The sequence below is a fragment of the Morone saxatilis genome, unplaced genomic scaffold, assembly GCF_004916995.1.
Source record: "Morone saxatilis isolate NCDOM2014 unplaced genomic scaffold, NCSU_SB_2.0 Contig24, whole genome shotgun sequence".
In the NCBI taxonomy this organism is placed as follows: domain Eukaryota; kingdom Metazoa; phylum Chordata; class Actinopteri; family Moronidae; genus Morone; species Morone saxatilis.
This window is the reverse complement of record NW_023339807.1, coordinates 22,729,302-22,736,387: the sequence shown is the minus strand read 5'-3', so window position 1 is coordinate 22,736,387 and position 7,086 is coordinate 22,729,302.

Here is a 7,086-nt window from a genome sequence, read left to right as displayed (position 1 = left end):
CGGAAATTGTGGCCATTTTTGAATCAGAGAGCTTCTCTACCAAGATAATGGAGCAGTTTGCGAGGCCTCTTGCCACCTTTCCCTCCTCGACAAGTAAGCATCAAGAGAAAAAAGGGAGAACGGAGAAGAAGCAGTTAAATTGCCTTAACAGCTGTGCAGGGTATGAATAACTCGTTAGCTGTGTGCATTTTAAGTCATCAAATCCCGAACCCCCCCCTCACCTACCCCTCATTTGCAAAGGGGACAGGAGGGAGGTGCTAATTAAAGTGATAAAGAGAACAAATCTTATCAAATCTGGTGCTGGATTTTTTTAGAGGGTGGGGTGGAGGTGTTGGTGTATGTGGAGAAAAAAATCCAGGGTTACATCTGTATTCTCAAACAGTCGGGGAAGGTGCTATTTCATGTTTAATTAATTAAGCAGTCTCTTTAACTGTATCTTGACAAATGTGATGCCAATTAGATAGTGAGGAGAAATTGTTTATTGCTAATTAATGGTTGATTTCTGGGGGAAAGAAGTTAAATCCTCTGGTACCATACCTTTTTCCTAACTGTTACAATGCATAAATGAGCATCTTCCTTCCAACTCTGTATTACAACTCAACGTACTGTTGGGTGAATGGAGGGAAACAGGATGTAACAGAGGGAAGAAGCTCAAGGGTTTTATCTCTCTGATACAGATACAGTCAACCTTAACTCATGCAGCAAGCATTGGTTGATCTGGACACTGTCATTAACTGTCAGATTGAATCTTGGAGGAATGTGTGTAGAATTATGCACAAGACTGTCATGTGATCGATATATGTGGCCTAAAAACAGAATATTTCTCTCAGTATAGCTTTAATAAAGGGTTGGATTAAGCAAATACAAAACTCAGCTCCAGTGTGCCACTGAGCAGAGCCCCTTATGGCCAGTTGGGATATTGCAACAAGCAAAAACACACAAGACTGGTGACATATGAGTTGAGAATCAGCCGGATCAAATCACTACATGACTTTGTTTCAATGACATTAGTGACAAAAATACACACAGTGATGACAGGACCTAATGTTCAGATGTGGTCACAGTTCAGGTCATATGTGAGGCAGTAGAAAATCGATATGCTGGCTTCTCTTTCTGTCTCCACGTGTGTTTTCAGGCAGCCTGGCTGCAGCTGAGAGGTAAATGGTGAGATTGTACCACTGAAGCAAGGTAAAGTACTTGGTTCATGTATCATTGGTTCACTCATTTGCTCCAATTAATCTGGAAAAGCAGTGGGGGGGGACTACTTTTTTAGCTTTTTGTGGACTGGAAAAAAAAACACAAGTACCATGAGTGTGTTTATTCCAGCTCTCATTTTAAAGAGGGTAATCTAATAAACATATTCACACACAAAAAAACCAAACCAGAAAAAAACTCATTACTCATACGTCTGTTTTTTGTGTCTTGGTGTGTTTTTTTGGAGATATCGGCCATAAAGATGTCTGCCTTTTCTCGAATATGATGGAACCAAATGACACTCATCTTCTGCTCAAAGCGCCAAAAAAATACATTTGAAAAACTCAACAGAAACATCTCTTTCCAGAAATCATAACCTGGTTACTCAAGACACAGAGCTGTTTCATGGAAGAACTATTTCCTTAAAATGATTTTTAGGCGTCAGATGTTTATTTACAGAGTAAGTTGTTGAAGTTGTGACAGCTTTACTCTGATGAGTACAACAACTAGTGACTATACAAGCATACTTTGCGTCTCTTTTTGGGTTTTACACAACACCATAGTTTACATCAATAATTTATTTTACATGCAATTTGATGGTTTACTTCTCAGAATGAACAAGCAGATTGTTTTTAGTTCTACATTCATAGTGACTTTGATTTGACAGATTTTCTTTGGTATCGTCTAATTGAATCGCCTAATGACTGATGGCCTGCAGTTGTAAGATGGTGGGTGAGGTCAACCATATGAATACAGACTGCAACACAGCAACCTGAAGAAGGTCTGAAGCTGCAACCATTGTGTTAGGCCCACTTTGCAAATATGAAAATGTAGTAGAAGTGAAGCCTTTAGCTCACTTTTCTTCTACTTCTACTACATATTTATGTTTGAAGGCCAAGAAGCTTCCACTGTAACAGGCAAACCCAGCAGTGTGACAGAATCCATGTCTGACAGGCTTTGGTTTGAATTCTTTTTTTAAACTTACTGATTTCCTGTTGAATTTATAAGTATGAACCAGTTATGAACCAGTTTTGAACCACGACATGAAAGTTGTCTTCATGTTTTTGTATCAAATCATCAGTTTATTTAATCAACCTGGAGGATTTTAATCTTTCCATCTTTTCAGATTCTTCATCTAAAAAACAAAAACAAAAATCCATATCAGTTGTGTGTGACCTAATCAGGCCTGACCTCTGCGTGTACGCCAGTTTTCACAGCATTCAGATCCCACAACTGAAGTCATAAAAATGCCTTTTGTTCCTCAACACTTCCTCCCATTGAAACCACTTGTGAATTATCATTTTCTCAGGGTCTGCCGTCATCTTTCAATTACTGTATGCCAAAGTGAATTAGTTAAAATAGGAACATGACACACTGAGAGTTTCGTCGTCTCTTTTGCGTCCGCGACAGAGCAACTTTTCTATGTAGGGTTGGTAGGAACATTTTCTAATGTGTCATGTCGCTGGTTGAGAGAGTTCTGGTTGAACACAGTCTGTGACTACATTCATAATGAAAGTACAAGCTGAACAGCTGAACTCTCATGGTCAACAGGAATATCATTCAGATATAAAGTCCTATATGTGTTTAATTTATGGGCTTTGGGTGCTTAATTGTGTTGAGAGGGGCCTTCCAGCCTAAATCTATTCTGCATATAATCAGAAATTTACAACTTTTCCATCTCTGGCGCCGTCCAAAGAAGAAGCGTCTGAGCATGCTGGGGAATGGGGACGAGGAAAGTGTGCGTGAATTTTAATTGTGCTTGCAGAAACACAGCCGGCGACTGCGGTGACATACACCAGCGTTCCCTAAGGTATAAAAATTTAAAATCAACTGAGTAAAAAGGAAAGTTGCCTTAAATGGGGTGGAGGAGTGGAGGGGGGGTTGCAATGGCATATCCAAATGAAGAGGGAGAGACGAAGGGACTCAATTCCCCAAAGATGGTTTATTATTCCATGCTAAAATGAAGCGGGAGCAAGGAGTGGTAGTCAGCGATGCGTCAGAGTTGCTCTTTGAAGACATTAAAAAGCTGAACGCACAACAAAGACCAGATGTTCCAACATGCCTTATTTATGCACCCATCAGCCTGCTTCCCATGTCCACAAAACACCAGCATATTTCTACCTTTTAAACTCGCACACAGCACACCCTGAAAGAGAGAGCGCTGCTTTTCAGAGCTTTTCGCTGTGTCTGTCATCTGGAATTGTGGGACAATCAGCGAACATTCCCGGTTCGGCTGCAATCATCTCCAGTTGAAGTTTAACAAGATGGAAACTGATACAGAGTTCTCCTCTTTGTGATAGATGCTTTGCACAGTATCGGTGAGCTCACCAGAGTATGTACGGCATCTTCGAAAGGCTGCATTTTGCACAAAATTATGTTCTGACCCAAATACATGCACACTACATTCAAGTGCATGCATCCCTGCACATATGCACTGATATCATACATGCACAAGTGAGCACACGTTTAACATATAGCAAACATACAGCACACAATCTCCTCTGCAAGAGCTGCTGGGTAAAACCATCAACAGTATATCGCCTGGATTTTACTCTGAAACGCCACACACAGGAGGAAGAGATCCTTAAACAAAAATCTGTTCAGTTCAATTAAAAAACAGGGAGCTATCTGCTCCAGTGCGGGAGGGGGGATCGAGGAAACAAAGAGTGCTAAATTGATGGCACCACAATAAAAACTATTAGCTGGGGAGTCGACAGATGCTGATGTGCCGGTCTCCTTTCCAGGGATTATTATTTATTTACACTTCTCAATCACAGCCTCCCAGATGCCAGCCCGGACTCTGGCGTGGCACGCACACCCAGAGGGAGGGGAGGAATGGGGGGCGGAAGAGTGGGTGGGAGGAGGAGGAGGACGAGGAGGAGGAGGGAACTCTGGGTAATAGAGTAGCCTGGTGAGGAGATGGTGGTGTGTTCTTCCTTGTAAAAGGGTCACGGGGTGAGACGTTGCTTTGACGAAAATGTCTGAGAAGAGCTTTAGTCGCGTGCCAGCCACAAATCGACATCTAAAATACACCTGATGTGGGTGTTTTTTTGTTTTTGTTTTTTCTTCTCCTCCATCCTTCGGAAGGTTCCTAATCGCCAGTGTACTAATAGGCCTGCGCGCATCTGTCACTTAGAAGCAAATTGCTTCATTTAAAGAAAAAAAAATAAACTGCACACAGAATGTATCCAATCTTGCAAAAGATTGGTTATACAAAAGCAGGGGAATGTGGACTCTGAGGTCATTGTGACTTAATTTGATTTTATTCAGTATCTGAAGACAACACGTATTAAGCTGTCTAATGATTGAGCTCTGATAAGACGGCAGCCATTCACAGAAACACTGCTCGAAGACACTCAGCTTATATCCATTTCTTTTCTCTCTGCAGTTCATCCCCTCCTCTGTCTGCTCCTCCCTGCTCTCTTCCCCAAAGCAGCAGTTAAAGACGCTGATTTGGATTTGTCAAACTTGATGGAGGGTTTTTTTTCCCCTTCACAGACGCCTGTCCTTGCCTCGTCTCTGGCCTGGAGAGTGTCTGAGATGTGTGCCCAGCGCCTCTCAGTATGCACGTTGCCTCTCTCTTTCTCTCTCTCCCCCCTGAAAAACATCTTTATTCAGCTTCTTCGCTAATGTCTGCGGCACAGGCATCAACATGCTTTGTGCGAAATGAATTACTGCTAATTAAAAATCAACAGAAATGAGCATGCAACACTCTGTGCCCCATTAATATTTTAACCAGCAGCAGCAGTAATTAAAGCCGCACTAATTTTTTCCCTCTCTCGCTCAGCATCCACAAACCAGTCAATAAATTACATCAAAAAGTACAGGTGTGTTTCCCTGTCAGAGCTGTAATATCATGATAAATCGACATCATCCCTCATAGTTAACGGTCTCACCTCCCCTATTCGCCAGCGACTCACTACTTGCTGTTATCTTTGCCAGTGTAAATGGGAGGAGGGTGCCGAGGCCTCTTGTTTCACTAGAACACGCAGGTGTCTCAGTGTGTCTCATTTGCAGGTAGCAAATGGATGCTAAGAGCACCATTAATGGAGATGTGTTTTTTCACTTTTCGCTGGGTGTTTATAAAAGACTGTCTGAAAGAGAAATCTGATGTTTCATTCATGGCTTCGCCCTCGGGCAATAAGTGCTATCACCGAGCGCTGCTGCTAAGCCCTTGGATCTGAAATGTTAGGTATCGTTTTCTCAGATCACAGCGTTTTGATTTAGTGCAACAGCTCTCTGTGCAACTTAAGCACAACAACTCAGCCAGTTCACCCAATCAGTCATTCTGATGGGGGATTTAATATAGAAATGAAGCTAAGAGGATGAATGCAGGAGGTGAATCAAGGGTGGGAAGGCCAGAAACTATGGCTGGGAATGTTCTTCTCACTTTATTAGTTTTCATATCTGAATTTGTTGCTGGTTATCGGAGGGTTTGAGGAACTAAAGACATCCTCTATATTACATAACCTCAGGTCCAGCCAAGCGTCTGACTGACTCATTTTCTCACTCGTGTTCTTCTGGAGATATTCTACAAATTGTTTTTGGTCCATCCAGAAGCTGTTCTGGAGCTTTCTATTCAGATTCACTAGCTGCTTTTCTGGACCATAATTCATACATTTCCACAGGTTTAGTAACTACATCTATAAAGAAACTCTTGTTGGAAGCATTCGTACGTCTAAAAAACCTGCTTTAATTCACCGGTAATGAGTATCAAAGGCAGGACGCTGAGTTTTTCAGTACAAACAAGAGGCACATAAATTCATTTCACAACAAATTGTCCAAACTTTTTCTTCCCTATATTCAACAAAAACACAATAGAAATTAAAGATAATTTGGTATGCTTCAGGTTTTCGACAGCATGCAAAGCAAAGTCATTGAAAAAAAGAACTCATCACCCGAGGAGCTGCATAGCTATAGTAACAGAGGTGACACCAAAGAGCAACGTGTGTACAACAGAATTACACTGTTAACTTTCATGTTGACAATTAAAACGCACGGCTAAATAAGACATGCCAACACCAGTGTAAATATTAATTTCACTGGTGTTTATATTTCTGAGCCGTGGTTGATTAATAAGTAGAGTGATGCGCGCTCTGGGCTTTTAAAGTCAGCAGAGAGTAAATGGGTTGATTTTCTACGTGCCTAACTGGCTCTAAGCAGAAAATAATTCTCCTCTCGTCATGAGCGTTTGAGTGGTGCTCTACTATTTTTAAGCCGGTGTTGTGACCTCTGTCTGTTTCTCTGTTTCCACCAGATAATTTCAATTAATCGCCTTGACTTTAGGTTGTGAGTGGATGTGACTTTTCTGCTGTAACTGCTCGTCTGCTGATTAGGTTTTGACTAAATCTCTCTAATGGTAGAGCATGACTCCATCAGTCCATTTCAGTGTGTGTTTGTGCTTGTGTGTGTCCACGTGTTGAATGCATGTGTGCTTGCATATGTGCGTGTTTTAACAGTGCAGTATAAGTGCTCACATGTGTTTGTGCTCGTAATGGCAGAAAGTCAGTATCCAGTGCTTGCAAAATGTATCCGATTTTATTATTGTGAGTCTGCTGAACTTCACTTTTATGATGCACACACTTAATAAGCTGTTTCTGTGTGTAAACCTTGCTTTTTTGGGGGGATTTTGATATTTTCACATTGACTAATAAATTCGCTTGACTACTTTAACTTCAATAAAAGCAACAACACAACAATGTAAAAAAAAAACTAAAAATCCTACATGACTGAAAGTACAGAAGAATTGTCAGCAAAATGCATTTAAAGTTTAAAATGAACTCATTCTGCATATATAGGATTATTATATTATATATATTGGATTCATATTATTATTATTATTATTATTATTATTATTATTATTATTATTAATACTGATTTTATAATCTCATC